The 16,093-nt window shown below is 39.6% G+C and overlaps 1 pseudogene; it reads left to right on the plus strand.

Moving 5' to 3' along the window:
- Window positions 1–4,365: 4,365 nt before the first annotated feature.
- On the plus strand, window positions 4,366–7,389 carry LOC114114927 (PRELI domain containing protein 3B-like; annotated as a pseudogene).
- The last annotated feature ends 8,704 nt before the right edge of the window (window positions 7,390–16,093 follow it).

Consider the following 16,093-nt stretch of genomic DNA (forward strand, 5'->3'; position numbering starts at 1 on the left):
AGCTGATTAAAACAGCTTTATTGTAAAACCTAATCACTATAATTATCTCCAGGATAACTATTTTCACTATCACTAATTTAAAAGAGCATTTATGGATCCAGTGTAAAATGATACTTAAACATAGAAAATTAAATCTATAAAGCATCTTCAAATAGGTTAAAAAAAAGGCCTAGGCATTCATAAAAATGTTTAATACCTTACTTTAGTTGCTCTCTTATGTACTATAAACCATTAAAATAGTCATCATTTAAAAGAAATGATATGTTTAGATTTAAATATGTTGACCTTGAAGTAATACTTCAAGTAATCCTTTTTTGGAGAAAAAAGAGATGTGGTGGTCAGCAGTGTCACCACTGAGAGTGCGGACAGGGAGAAGGGCACACTCGATTTGGCACAAGAACGCGTGAGGTTCCCTGGAGGGCAGAATCAGGGAGCAGCAAAGAAATAAGTGATGGAGTCCAAAGGAGAAAATAGCAGATGAAATTTTGTCAGTGGAGGTGTTTGAGAATTTTCACAGCATGTAATGCCAGGGCCAAGTAATTGAACATTTTGGATCACTTGGAAAGATTATTTAATTACTCTAGCCTTAATTTTCTTATTCCAATTATCTTTCACTGAGGAACAAACCAGCTCCAAAAGTAGCAGTTTAAAACAGTAATTTATTTTGCTCACAAATATGCAACTTAAGGAGGGGGTCTGTATTAGTTTTCTATGACTGCTGTAACAAATTCGCACAAATTTAGGGGCTTAAAACAACACAAATATACTATCTCACAATTCTGAAGGTTAGAAATGCAACACAGTTAACCACTAAGCTAAAATCAAGTGTTGCAAGGTTATACACCCTCCTGGAATCCCTAGGAGGGAATTGGTTTGTCTTTTTTAGCTTCTAGAGGGTATCTGCCTTCCTTGGTTCATGGAGCCTTTCTCCATCTTCAAAGCCAGCAACAGCAAGTCAAGTCATTCTTCCACTGAATCACTGTGACCTTCTCCTGCTTCTCTCTTTCAAGGATCCTTGTGATTGCACTGGACCTACCCTAGATAATCCAGAATGAATCTCTCTACTTAAGGTTAGCTGATAAGCAATCTGAATTCCATCTGCAACCTTGATTCCCCTTTGCCATGTAAGACTACCTGCTCACAAGTTCTGAAATTCAGGAAGTAAATCCTGTTCCATCATTTTGCCTAGTACAGGTGCAATGGAGATGATGGCTTATCTCTGCTCCAGACAGCATTAGTTGGGCTGGTTGGACTGGGTCTGGAAGATCTGCTTCCTGACACTTCACTCATGAGTAAACATGAGCTGGCAGGTTGGTGCTGACTTTCTACAGGGAGCTCAGTTCCTCTCCATGAGGGCGTCTCTGTGGAGCTACACTGGCTTCCTCACAATAATGATGTCTGGCTTTTAAGGACTATTATTCCAAAGGACAGGAAATAGAAGCTGCTGTCTCTTAAGACTTGGACCTGGAAATCGACAGTATCAATTTCATCTTATTTAGTTGGTCCAAGTAGTCAGAGTGTCCATCTAGATTCAAGGGGAAGGGGCAGAGACCCCCAAGTCTCAGTGACAGAAACATCAAAGAATATGACAACTTTAATTCTCCATATTCCTCACTGGGAAAATGGGGATAATCTTTACTTACAGTATTGCTGTAAGAATAAGAAATGGGGCGTGTAAGTCGGCTAAGGACATTCCTACTATATGTCTAACAATGAATGAAAAGGAAGACTCTCAATGTCTGTTGAATATTTGGATATGTATGAATAGATAAATGATGGCACCCCACTCCAGTACTCTTGGCTGGAAAATCCCATGGACGGAGGAGCCTGGTAGGCTGCAGTCCATGGGGTCGCTAATAGTCAGACACGACTGAGCAACTTCAATTTCACTTTTCACTTTCATGCATTGGAGAAGGAAATGGCCACCCGCTCCAGTGTCCTTGCCTGGAGAATCCCAGGGATGGGGGAGCCTGATGGGCTGCCATCTATGGGGTCGCACAGAGTCAGACGACAGAAGCGACTTAGCAGTAGCAGCATCAGTGCTTAATATTTGGAGGTAGGAAAAGAGTGTTAAAAGATCACTTTCCTTCTCCCCAGAAAATGTATACGTGCACTTATGTACACTCTTTGGTTGACTATTCCAAGGGGTTTGCAGACTAGTTAAAGAGCCTTAGCACTAACACACACAGTAACAGGAGACTGAAATACTGCAGGGCAGTTGTGCATGTGCTGTGGGGCGTACTTGGGTTTATTTCCTTTTTAGATCTGGGGTCAGGGAGAGTTTTCATATCTGCTTCCAAGATAGCCTGCTTTGCTTTTTTTGTAAAATCGGAGATATGGGGAAAAGATGTTCCACTAACACTATTAAATGTGCTTTGTCTTTTGTTTCATTTTCTCCGCTCAAATAAAGGAAATGCTGTTAGATAACGATCATCTTTAAGAAAAGAAGGGACTGAATGTTTTCATTTTCCTTAAAGCTTTTAATCTCTCATTATACTTTTTCCTTTTTTCCTTTGGTTCAGTGTATATCTGAGTAATTATACTTTTATGTAACTAATCATTAATTGTTTCAGTGGCATTTTTAAATTTTAACTAAAAGCTTTATTTTTCCCTAATGATCAAAGTCATAGATACCCCTGAGAATGTAAACAATTCTCATAAAATGAAAGGGGAAAATTTTTATAACATGGAAGGATAACCATTACTAATAGTCTAGAAGATGTCCTTCCAGACTTATTACCATGTTTATATACACATAAAACAAAAATAGACCAGCATTGTAGATACTATGCAGCTGTTTTCTTTCTTCCCTAAATATATTAGGCACATCTTTCTATGCTAATGCTTGTTTATCTAAGCGCTTATTTAATCTTTTTTTACTGAGGTATAGTTGATGTATAATTATAGCATAAGTTCAGGTATATAATATAGTGATTCATAATTTTAAAGGTTATACTCCATTTATGATCATTTTAAGATATTGCCTGTATCCCCTGTGCTGTACAATACATCCTTGTAGTTTATTTATTTTATACATAGTAATTTCTCCCTCTTAATTGCCAATTCCTGTCTTGCCTCTCTCTCCTTTTTCCCCCACTGGTAACCACTCGTTTGTTCTCTATAACTGTGAATATGTTACTTTTTGTTTTACTGGCTTGTTTTATTTTTTAGATTCAACATATAAATGACCTCACATAGTATTTGCCACTGTCTGACTTATCTCACTAAGCATAATACCCTCCAAGTCTATGCATGTTGCTACAAATGGCAAAATTTCACTCCATTTTATGGCTGAGTAGTATTCCATTAGCTATATATATCACATCTTCTTTATCTATTCATCTATTGATGGACACTTAGGTTACTTCTGTCTCTTGGCAACTGTAAACAATGCTGCCATGGACATTGGTGTACATGTATCTTTTCAAATGAATGTCTTCATTTTCTTTGGATATATACACAGAAGTGGGATTTTTGAATCATGCAATAGTTCACTTTTTAGTTTATGGAGGAATCCCACTTCCACAGTGGTTGCATCAATTTATATTCCCAGAAACGATGTACAAAAGTTCCTTTTAGTCCACATTCTCACCAACATTTTCATTTGTTGTCTTTTTCATGATAGGCATTCTGGCAGGTGGTTTTGATTTGCATTTCTTTTATGATTAAAGATTCTGAGCATCTTCTCTTGTAAGTCTTTGGACAAAATGTCGATTCAGGTCTTCTGACCATTTTTTAACTAGGTTTTTGTTTCTTTGATGTAGGGCTGTATGAGCTGTTTATGTATTTTGGAAATTAACCCCTTGGCAGTCTTACCATTTGCAAATGTTTTTCCCATTCAGTTCTCCCTCACATATTTAAGTGGTTGTATGATATTCTGTTATGTGAACGTATCAGAATCTGTTTTACCAAAAAATAAAACCCTTAATTAGAAGATTTGGGCAGGAGGGGGCTGTGATATATTACTGAACACATTTATAAAAGAGATTATTTTTTGTCTCTTCTTCCTTCTCCTCCTCTCCAGCTTATCCTCATGCTAGTTTCACGGGAAGACTTCACTAGGAAATGTGCCTTCGTGATTGCCCCTTGTCATTTGCTTTTATGCTGCCACAGTCTGCAGGGGTTTTCTGCTGAAACAGCTCTGAGACTTTAGAGACCTGGGATCAAATATAAATCCAATACTCAGTGTATAACCCTGGGCAATTTCTATAATTTTCTGGATTCCTTTATATGCAAAGGAGGTAAGTGCATTAGATGGTCTCTGAGGCTCTGAGTCATCTCTACTTGAGTTTCTTGAAACTACCACGTATTAAGCACTGCATGGACTTTCCAGATTGCCTTCATACTAATTCCAAAAGGTAGATAATGGAATCCGTTTTTCACACAGAGTTGAGGGAGACAGAATGTGAGAACCTGAAGGTAAGAAGAGAGTCTGGCATTATTATCTGAGAAAGCAGAAGAGTTGGAGAACCTGAGCTCTTAGAAGCAGCTTTACCTACATTGAAACCCTGGAGTTCGTGAGTACTTACCAATTTATAGTCCAGTTTCAAAATATTCTCTCAGTTCTGCTCACCCAAACTATGTGGGTAGGTTAAAAAAGGTATTTTTATTCTCATTTTCAAAAGTGATAAACAGAGAAGTGATTTGTGCAAGATTATAGAGAGAGGAAGTGGTCGTAGAATTAATTGCTGGTGAGAAAATCACAAAGCCAGGCTTTCAGATCTAATTATGGTGATCATTTGCATAATCCATACTTCATTACTTCCTGACCCAGGGACTGAACTGAAGTTTCCTGCTCTTCAGAATGATTCTGTCTGAGCCATCAGGGAAGCAGACTGCATTACTTAAACTGACTATGCTAATTCCTCAGTTACTATAGAAAACAGGACCCTGAGTGGCTGAGGGGCGGGGCAGGAGCATGATTGACATCTTTGCCTCATTATGCCCTAGCCCCACCCCAACACTGTAAGGGTTACCAACTCCAGGAAGATCTGGACTTCAGAACACGTTATTGACCACTTATGGAAAACTGTTATAACAGCAGCAATGCAGAAATATCCAAACGCTATGAACCCAAGTGTGGTTGGAGTTGATATATTGGACAGACACATAGATCCCTCTGGAAAGCTGCATACCACAGACTTCTCAGCACAGAGTAGGGACTGTCTTTCACTGTGAAATCAATTATTGGCATCAGTTCAGTTCAGTTCAGTCGTTCAGTCGTGTCTGACTCTTTGCAACCCCGTGAATCGCAGCACTCCAGGTCTCCCTGTCCGTCACCAACTCCCTGAGTTCACTCAGACTCACGTCCATTGAGTCAGTGATGCCATCCGGCCATCTCATCCTCTGTCATCCCCTTCTCCTCCTGTCCCCAATCCCTCCCAGCATCAGAGTCTTTTCCAATGAGTCAACTCTTCGCATGAGGTGGCCGAAGTACTGGAGTTTCAGCTTTAGCATCATTCCTTCCAAAGAAATCCCAGGGCTGATCTCCTTCAGAATGGACTGGTTGGATCTCCTTGCAGTCCAAGGGACTCTCAAGAGTCTTCTCCAACACCACAGTTCAAAAGCATCAATTCTTCGGTGCTCAGCCTTCTTCACAGTCCAACTCTCACATCCATACATGACTAATGGAAAAACCATAGCCTTGACTAGACAGACCTTTATTGGCTAAGTAATGTCTCTGCTTTTGAATATGCTATCTAGGTTGGTCATAACTTTTCTTCCAAGGAGTAAGCGTCTTTTAATTTCATGGCTTCAGTCACCATCTGCAGTGATTTTGGAGGCCCCCAAAATAAAGTCTGCCACTGTTTCCACTGTTTCCCCATCTGTTTCCCATGAAGTGATGGGACCGGATGCCATGATCTTAGTTTTCTGAATGTTGAGCTTTAAGCCAACTTTTTCACTCTCCTCTTTCACTTTCATCAAGAGGCTTTTTAGTTTCTCTTCACTTCCTGCCATAAGGGTGATGTCATCTGCATATCTGAGGTTATTGATATTTCTCCTGGCAATCTTGATGCTAGCTTGTGTTTCTTCCAGCCCAGCGTTTCTCATGAGGTACTCTGCATAGAAGTTAAATAAGCAGGGTGACAATATACAGCCTTGATGTACTCCTTTTCCTATTTGGAACCAGTCTGTTGTTCCATGTCCAGTTGTAACTGTTGCTTCCTGACCTTCGTACAGATTTCTCAAGAGGCAGGTCAGGTGGTCTGGTATTCCCATCTCTTTCAGAATTTTCCACAGTTTATTGTGATCCACACAGTCAAAAGCTTTGGCATAGTCAATAAAGCAGAAATAGATGTTTTTCTGGAACTCTCTTGCTTTTTCCATGATCCTGCAGATGTTGGCAATTTGATCTCTTAGGAAGAACCAAAACATATGTGTAAGAATATTCTGTAGTGGGTCTCGTAGAGACAACCATGGAATTTAAATATGAATGCTTCATTTACAAATACGGTTTCAGTAGACGAGACACTTATATAGAAACCACATCCTCAAGACCCAGAGAGCACTATTTTGACTCAAGAAGCCATAATTACGGTGAAAGAAGTCGGTCTGGGTAATTGCCTCGAAGGGTTGATGGCAAGGACCATATTGTCAAATGCTAATAAAGGCTGAGAAGCCATGGCTTAGGTATAAATTAAATGCTAAAATGGAGGAATTGACGGCTTTGGCAAGAAGAAGCAAATGGACACCAATGGGAACAGCAGTATTTGTGAAGAAGTGGTAATGAAAGTTGATATACAACACGCAGTTCCCCAGGTCTCTACAATCAGCATTATATTTATTTGTTATTTAAAACATACAACTCTATGTTAGGTAGGATTCTTTTTTTAATAAGCTGAAGAAAAGGTCTATGACTTGATCAAAACAAAGAGGTGCAGAGTTTCTAAATAAAAGGGACCAGCTGGAATTAGTGTTGTCTGAAATTAAGACGCTTGCTCCTCTGAAGAAAACTATGACAAACTTAGACAGCATATTAAAAAGCAAAGACATTATTTTGCTGCAAAAGTCCATATAGTTAAAGCTATGGTTTTTCCAGTAGTCATGTACGGATGTCAGAGTTAGACCACAAAGAAAGCTGAGCCCTGAAGAAGTGATGCTTTTGAACTGTGGTGTTGGAGAAGACTCTTGAGAGTCCCTTGGGCTGCAAGGAGATCAAGCCAGTCCATCCTAAAGGAAATCAGTCCTGAATATTCATTGGAAGGACTGATGCTGAAGCTCCAGTACTTTGGCCACCTGATGCAAAGAACTGACTCATTGGAAAAAAGACCCTGATGCTGGACAAGATTGAAGGCTGGAGGAGAAGGGGATGACAGAGGATGAGATGGCTGGATGGCATCGCTGACCAAATGGACATGAGTTTGAGCAAGCTTTGGGAGTTAGTGAAGGATAGAGGAGCCTGGCATATTGCAGTCCATAGGGTTGCAAAGAGTTAGACATGACTGAGCAACTCAACTGAACTGAACTGAATTGACTGGTTTTGAGGATTTCAGGATTAATGTGAAAATTCATCAATTGTTGAAAAATATACTTGGAAATTGATACTGGCTGATTAAACCTCCTTAAGGATAGAATCTTAAAGCTTTTCATGCATTGGAACTCTACATGGCTTTGTACCAATGTCAGAACCAAGCAGATCCACCTCTACACACACACCACTGCCCTGCTGCAGTAAACTTAGAGAACTTACAAGCAGGAACTCACTTTTAAGGAGAAATTGTATTTTAAAAAGACATTAACTGTATAAAAGAACTTGCTGTGCTATAAACCACCATTAAAAATCATAGCATTTTAATTTCATACTCAAATAACATTTCTAGAGTAAAAGTTATCACAAAATAAACAGCTCCAAAGAAAGTACATTTTATTATTTGTTAAAGAGTACTGTATCGATTTGCCAAGTTCTGTAACTTAGTGAAGGTATTATCTTCCTTGTATTTGCACTTTATGACTTAGTATGCTGTATTGTGGACTGATTATGTTAACTGAAAAGATGAAGTCATTATCGGAATTTTGCAGCACTCTAACTTAAACAGAAGAACAGCTATTCACATCTTTTAGCATTTCCGTGTGTCAGAATCATGGTTCTGTAATTGGTAAAGCATGATATGTCAGGTTATTTTCATATAATTATTTTTGAAGTAATTACAACCACAACACATCTTTGTTATGTGAATAGCTGTACATCATAATGATGCCTTGATCTGAAGCATAAGTCCAAAGGACTTAATGTTTTTAATAATACTTTGTCACTGCAGGGGATGGGGGTAGTGGAGAAAACAAAACAAATAACAGGGTGAAAAAAAGCATTGACCTAAACTAACCACTATGTGAATTGCTTAGCAGCTTTATTTATGGAAATCCTTGATTTGGATGCCAGAGGGCAGCTGCTGAAAAACAATCCAGTATATATATTGTATTGTCTGATCATTTCCAAGGCAAACCATTCAATATCACAGTAATCCAAGTCTATGCCTCAACCAGTAATGCTGAAAAAGCTGAAGTTGAATGGTTCTATGAAGACCTACAAGACCTTTTAGAAATAACACCCAAAAAGATGTCCCTTTCATTATAGGGGACTGGAATGCAAAAGTAGGAAGTCAAGAAACACCTGGGGTAACAGGCAAATTTGGCCTTGGAATACAGAATGAAGCAGGGCAAAGGCTAATAGAGTTTTGCCAAGAGAATGCACTGGTCCTAGAAAACACCCTCTTCCAACAACACAAGAGAAGACTCTACACATGGACATCACCAGATGGTCAACACTGAAATCAGATTGATTATATTCTTTGCAGCCAGATATGGAGAAGCTCTATATAGTCAGCAAAAACAAGACAATGGGCTGACTGTGGCTCAGATCATAAACTCCTTATTGCCAAATTCAGACTTAAATTGAAGAAAGTAGGGAAAACCACTAGGCCATTTAGGTATGCCCTAAATCAAATAACTTATGATTATACAGTGGAAGTGAGAAATAGATTTAAGGGCCTAGATCTGATAGAGTGCCTGATGAACTATGGATGGAGGTTCGTGACATTGTACAGGAGACAGGTATCAAGACCATCCCCATGGAAAAGAAATGCAAAAAAGCAAAATGGCTGTCTGGGGAGGCCTTACAAATAGCTGTGAAAAGAGAAATGAAAATGAAAAGCAAAGGAGAAAAGGAAAGATATAGGCATCTGAATGAAGAGTTCCAAAGAATAGCAAGGAGAGATAAGAAAGCCTTCCTCAGCAATCAATGCAAAGAAATACAGGCAAACAACAGAATGGGAAAGACTAGAGATCTCGTCAAGAAAATTACAGATACCAAGGGAACATTTCATGTAAAGATGGGCTCAAGAAAGGACAGAAATGGTCTGGACCTAACAGAAGCAGAAGATATTAAGAAGAGGTGGCAAGAATACACAGAAGAGCTGTACAAAAAGATCTTCACAACCAAGATAATCACAATGGTGTGGTCACTCACCTAGAGCCAGACATCTTGGAATGTGAAATCAAGTGGGCCTTAGAAAGCATCACTACGAACAAAACTAGTGGAGGTGATGGAATTCCAGGTGAGCTATTTCAAATCCTGAAAAATGATGCTGTGAAAGTGCTGTGCTCAATATGCCAGCTAATTTGGAAAACTGAGCAGTGGCTACAGAACTGGAAAAGGTCAATTTTCATTCAATCCCAACGAATGGCAATGCCAAAGAATGCTCAAACTACCTCACAATTGTACTCATCTCACACAATAGTAAAGTAATTCTCAAAATTCTCCAAGCCAGGCTTCAGCAATACATGAACCATGAACTTCCAGATGTTCAAGCTGGTTTTAGAAAAGGCAGAGGAACCAGAGATCAAATTGCCAACATCCGCTGGATCATCAAAAAAGCAAGAGAGTTCCAGAAAACATCTATTTCTGCTTTATTGACTATGCCAAAGCTTTTGACTGTGTGGATCACAATAAACTGTGGAAAATTCTGAGAGATGGGAATACCAGACCGCCTGACCTGCCTCTTGAGAAATCTGTATGCAGGTCAGGAAGCAACAGTTAGAACTGGACATGGAACAACAGACTGGTTCCAAATAGGAAAAGGAGTACATCAAGGCTGTATATTGTCACCCTGCTTATTTAACTTCTATGCAGAGTACATCATGAGAAACACTGGGCTGGAGGAAGCACAGGCTGGAATCAAGATTGCCGGGAGAAATATCAATAACCTCAGATATGCAGATGACACCACCCTTATGGCAGAAAGTGAAGAGGAACTAAAAGCCTCTTGATGAAAGTGAAAGAGGAAAGTGAAAAAGTTGGCTTAAAGCTCAGCATTCAGAAAACGAAGATCATGGCATCCATTCCCATCACTTCGTGGGAAATAGATGGGGAAACAGTGGAAACAGTGTCAGAGTTTATTTTTGGGGGCTCCAAAATCACTGCAGATGGTAACTGCAGCCACGAAATTAAAAGACGCCTGCTCCTTGGAAGGAAATTTATGACTAACCTAGATAGCATATTAAAAAGTAGAGACATTACTTTGCCAACAAAGGTCCATCTAGTCAAGGCCATGGTTTTTCCAGTGGTCATGTATGTATGTGAGAGTTGGACTATGAAGAAAGCTGAGTGCTGAAGAATTGATGCTTTTGAACTGTGGTGTTGGAGAAGACTCTTGAGAGTCCTTTGGACTGCAAGGAGATTCAACCAGTCCATTGTAAAGGAGATCAGTCCTGGGTGTTCTTTGGAAGGAGTGACGCTGAAGCTGAAACTCCAATACTTTGACCACTTGATATGAAGAGTTGCCTCATTGGAAAAGACTCTGATGCTGGGAGGGATTGGGGGCAGAAGGAGAAGGGGGCGACAGAGGATGAGATGGCTGGATGGCATCACCGACTCGATGGACAGGAGTTTGAGTGAACTCTGGGAGTTTGTGATGGACAGGGAAGTCTGGCATACTACAATTCATGGGGTTGCAAAGAGTAAGACACGACTGAGCAACTGAGCTGACCTAAAGTGATATTGTCTATTTTGTATCTGGCTCCGATGGCTCTGATGGCAAAGAATCCACCTCAATTCAGGAGACCTGAGTTTGATCCATGGGTTGGGAAGATCCCCTGAAGGAGGGCACTGCAACCCACTCCAGTATTCTTGCCTGGAGAATCCTGTGGACAGAGGAGCCTGGCAGGCTACAGTCCATGGGGTTACAAAGAGTTGTGCATAACTGAGATACTAAGCAAAGCACAGCACAGCAGGCAATTCATTATCAACCACTAAATAAGAATATCTTTGATTCTTTCAATTGTTGCATTGAGTGTTTTTGTTAAAAGGTGATGAGCTCTTGCCTTTATTTCACAGTACCTAATATGATAAACTTTGTCAGGTTTCCTATAAAAGAAACCAGTTAATGCGTGTATATAAACCATGAAAATAATATACCAAATTTTTTAAAACATAGTGTTTTTCTACTTAAAATATCATTTAGCTTGAGACCTAGGATATTTGTAAAAGCAAGTTAAAATCAATAAAGTTTTTTTACTATTTTTTATAAACAAAAATTGTTTTTACCATTAAAATAACATTTAAACTAAACAGAACATTGATAAATATTGATATTTAATGATAAGTTGCCTTGTATAATGTCTGAAAATTATACTTGTTCTGAAAAGTGTCAATACCCTAATGATAAAAAGATTTCTAAATAAACAAACAAACAAACAAAAGGACCCTGAAACTTATAATTGAGAGATATACATTGGCAAGAAAATATTTTGAAAAGTCAATGTACAAAATTTACATAGACTATTCCATTCTAAATTCTTAAAATTAAGTTAAAATTTTATTTTATAACCATTTTTTTAACTTACTGCCTCTTTTCATCTTTTAATATTACATTTAGGATATTGGAAATGAGTATTCTTTAAAGTGATTAATGGCCTCTGCTCAGCAGCTGAAGATTTGTCAAGGGAATAAGAAGAAATATTTACCAATATAGTGAATATCTAGTTTTAGTGTAGTTTGTGAACAGATGACAGGCCCCTAGGTCCATGAGGGAACTATCTTGCTTCCTGAGTTTTTCCCCTTAATTATTCTTAAAAAATTTTTTTTATTGGAGTATAATTGATTTTTGGAGAAGGCAATGGCACCCCACTCCAGTGGGCACCCCACATGCTAGTAAAGTAATGGTCAAAATTCTCCAAGCCAGGCCTCAGCAATACGTGAACTGTGAACTTCCAGATGTTTAAGCTGGTTTTAGAAAAGGCAGAGGAACCAGAGATCAAATTGCCAACATCCGCTGGATCATCAAAAAAGCAAGAGAGTTCCAGAAAAACATCTACTTCTGTTTCATTGACTATGCCAAAGCCTTTGACTGTGTGGATCACAATCAACTGTGGAAAATTCTGAGAGAGATGGGAATACCAGACCACCTGACCTGCCTCTTGACAAATCTGTATGCAGGTCAGGAAGCAACAGTTAGAACTGGACATGGAACAACAGACTGGTTCCAAATAGGAAAAGGAGTACATCAAGGCTGTATATTGTCACCCTGCTTATTTAACTTCTATGCAGAGTACATCATGAGAAACGCTGGGCTGGAAGAAACACAAGCTGGAATCAAGATTGCCGGGAGAAATATCAATAACCTCAGATATGCAGATGACACCACCCTTATGGCAGAAAGTGAAGAGGAACTAAAAAGCCTCTTGATGAAAGTGAAAGAGGAGAGTGAAAAGGTTGGCTTAAAGCTCAACATTCAGAAAACGAAGATCATGGCATCCATTCCCATCACTTCATGGGAAATAGATGGGGAAACAGTGGAAACAGTGTCAGACTATTTTTTTGGGCTCCAAAATCACTGCAGATGGTGACTGAAGCCATGAAATTAAAAGACGCTTACTTCTTGGAAGAAAAGTTATGACCAACCTAGATAGCATATTCAAAAGCAAAGACATTACTTTGCCAACTAAGGTCCATCTTGTCAAGGCTATGGTTTTCCATTAGTCATGTATGGATGTGAGAGTTGGACTGTGAAGAAGGCTGAACGCCAAAGAATTGATGCTTGTGAACTGTGGTGTTGGAGAAGACTCTTGAGAATCCCTTGGACTGCAAGGAGATCCAACCAGTCCATTCTGAAGGAGATCAGCCCTGGGATTTCTTTGGAAGGAATGATGCCAAAGGTGAAGCTCCAGTACTTTGGCCACCTCATGCGAAGAGTTGACTCATTGGAAAAGACTTTGATGCTGGGAGGGATTGGGGGCAGGAGGAGAAGGGGATGACAGAGGATGAGATGGCTGGATGGCATCACTGACTCGATGGACGTGAGTCTGAGTGAACTCCAGGAGTTGGTGATAGACAGGGAGGCCCGGCGTGCTGCGATTCATGGGGTCGCATAGAGTCGGACACTACTGAGCGACTGAACTGAACTGAACTGAACCAGTACTCTTGCCTGGAAAATCCCATGGATGGAGGAGCCTGGTCAGCTGCAGTCCATGGGGTCGCTAAGAGTCAGGCACGACTGAGCTACTTCACTTTCGCTTTTCACTTTCATGCATTGGAGAAGGAAATGGCAACCCACTCCAGTGTTCTTGCCTGGAGAATCCCAGAGACAGTGGGCCCCCATCTATGGGGTCGCACAGAGTCAGACACAACTGAAGCGACTTAGCAGCAGCATAGTTAATTTACAATGTCGTGTTAGTCTCAGGTATACAGCAAAGTAAATCTTGTACATATAAATATATCCATTCCTTTTTTTTTCTTTTGGATTCTTTCCTCATATAGGCTATTACAGAAGAGTAAAGGTCCCTGTGCTGTACAGCAGATTATTATTAGTTATCTATTTTATATATAGGACTGTGTATATGTCAGACTTTATTTTGCTGGGCTCCAAAATCACTGTAGATGGTGATTGCAGCCATGAAATTAAAAGACGGTTACTCCTTGGAAGGAAAGTTATGACCAACCTAGATAGCATATTCTAAAGCAGAGACATTACATTGTCAACAAAGGTCCATCTAGTCAAGGCTATGGTTTTTCCAGAAGCGACTTAGCAGCAGCAGCAGCAGCAACAGCATGTTTGGATGTGAGAGTTGGACTATAAAGAAAGCTGAGTGCCGAAGAATCGATACTTTTGAACTGAGGTGTTGGAGAAGACTTTTGAGAGTCCCTTGGACTACAAGGAGATCCAACCAGTCCATTTTAAAGGAGATCAGTCTTGGGTGTTCATTGGAAAGTCTGATGTTGAAGCTGAAACTCCAATACTTTGGCTACCTGATGAGAAGAGCTGACTCATTTGAAAAGATCTTGATGCTGGAAAAGATTGAGGGCAATAGAAGGGGACAAGAGAGGATGAGATGGTTGGATGGCATCACCGACTCAATGGACATGGGTTGGGTAAACTCTGGGAGTTGGTGATGGACAGGGAGGCCTGGCGTGCTGCAGTTCATGGGGTCGCAAAGAATCGGACACGACTGAGTGACTGAAGTGACTGACTGACTGATGTGTATATGTCGGTCTCAATCTCCCAATTTATACCTCTCCCACTTTACCTCCTGGTAACCATTTTTATGTGCTGTGTGCTTAGTTGCTCAGACATATCCAATTCTTTGTAACCCCCTGGACTGTAGCTTGCCAGTCTCCTCTGTCCATAGAATTCTCCGGGCAAGAATATTGGAGTGAGTTACTATGCTCTTCTCCAGGGGATCTTCCCAACCCAGGGATCAAACTCAGGTCTCCTGCACTGCAGGCAGATTCTTTACCATCTGAGTCACCAGGGAAGCCCAACAATTATTATGGTAAGTACAAATCACATTATTTTCTAATCAAGTACAACTTAAGGTTTCTGTTGCAGGACCTTTAATAGCTGCTTTTCATCCTAATTTCATCCATTGCTGCATTTTAAAAGAAAGCTTCCCATATATAAAGCACACAGGAATTTCCCATCTAACAGGACTATGACATGGGAATGTGCTTACTCATTGCCCTAAAGTCTCCCTTCTGGCATTATAGCTCAAGTCCTACTTAGAAAACAGGCAAGAGACCTCTGAAGTCTCTTAGGACATATTCTATCTCTGTGTATAAACACTGTGCCTACTTGGGATTGCTTTTATGATCTCACTTTTTAAACCTCTACTTTTATCCCAACTAGTTCTGGTTTCAATTACATAATTGGCTCAGCTCTCTTAATAAGCTTCCAACGCGGCTCTCTCTTAGGAACTGCCTTGCTCTCTTTTTTCTTCCTTCCCTTTCCCCTAATAAACAGTCAGTTTAAATAAGACTCTTACCTTGCCATGGGCTTCATGCTATCTTCTCTAATCTTACCAAGTACTCTTTCTCTTTTTCAGGTAGATTTTTCCCCCTATCTCTATGGTCTTCTTCTATCAGAATTCTTTTGTCTCCTCAAAGGGAGAATTTGTTGTTTGCTCATGTAATTTTTTTTTTTTTTAATTTCAGCTTTATTGAGACAGCTGATCATATGGTAGCTATTTTTAATTTTTTTGAAGAAATTCCATATAGTTTTCCAGAGTGGCTGGATCAATTTATATTTCCACAAATAGTGCACAAAGGTTCCATGGGGTTGCAAAGAGTCAGGCATGATTATGCTGCTTAGCACGCATAGTCAATTAACAATGCTGTGATGGTTTCAGGTGAGCAGCCAAGAACTCAGCCAGACATATACTTATATCCATTCTTCCCCAAACTCCCCTGTTGAGAGGTTTTTGATTAATGATTCAATCTCCTTCCTTGTTATTGGTCCATTTTGATTTTCTATTTCTTCATGATTCAGATTTGGTAGATTGGGTGTATGTTTTTAAGAATTTTTCCATTTCCCCTAAGTTGTCCAATTTGTTGATGTATAGTTGTTCATTTCAGTCTCTCACAGTCTTTTGTAGTTCTGTGCTACCAGTTGCAAAGTCTCCTCTTTCATTTATAATTTTATTTGAATTCTTGTTCTTTTTCTCTTGGTAAGTCTAGCTAAATGTTTGTCAGTTTTATTAACTTTTTCAAAAAATCAACTCCTGACTTTCTCAATCTTTTCTATTGTTTTCTGGTCTCTATTTCATTTATTTTGGCTCTGATCTGTATCTCCTCCCTTCTGTTGACTTTGGACTGAGTTTATTC

This window comes from Ovis aries, chromosome 5, assembly GCF_016772045.2.
Source record: "Ovis aries strain OAR_USU_Benz2616 breed Rambouillet chromosome 5, ARS-UI_Ramb_v3.0, whole genome shotgun sequence".
NCBI classification, from domain to species: domain Eukaryota; kingdom Metazoa; phylum Chordata; class Mammalia; order Artiodactyla; family Bovidae; genus Ovis; species Ovis aries.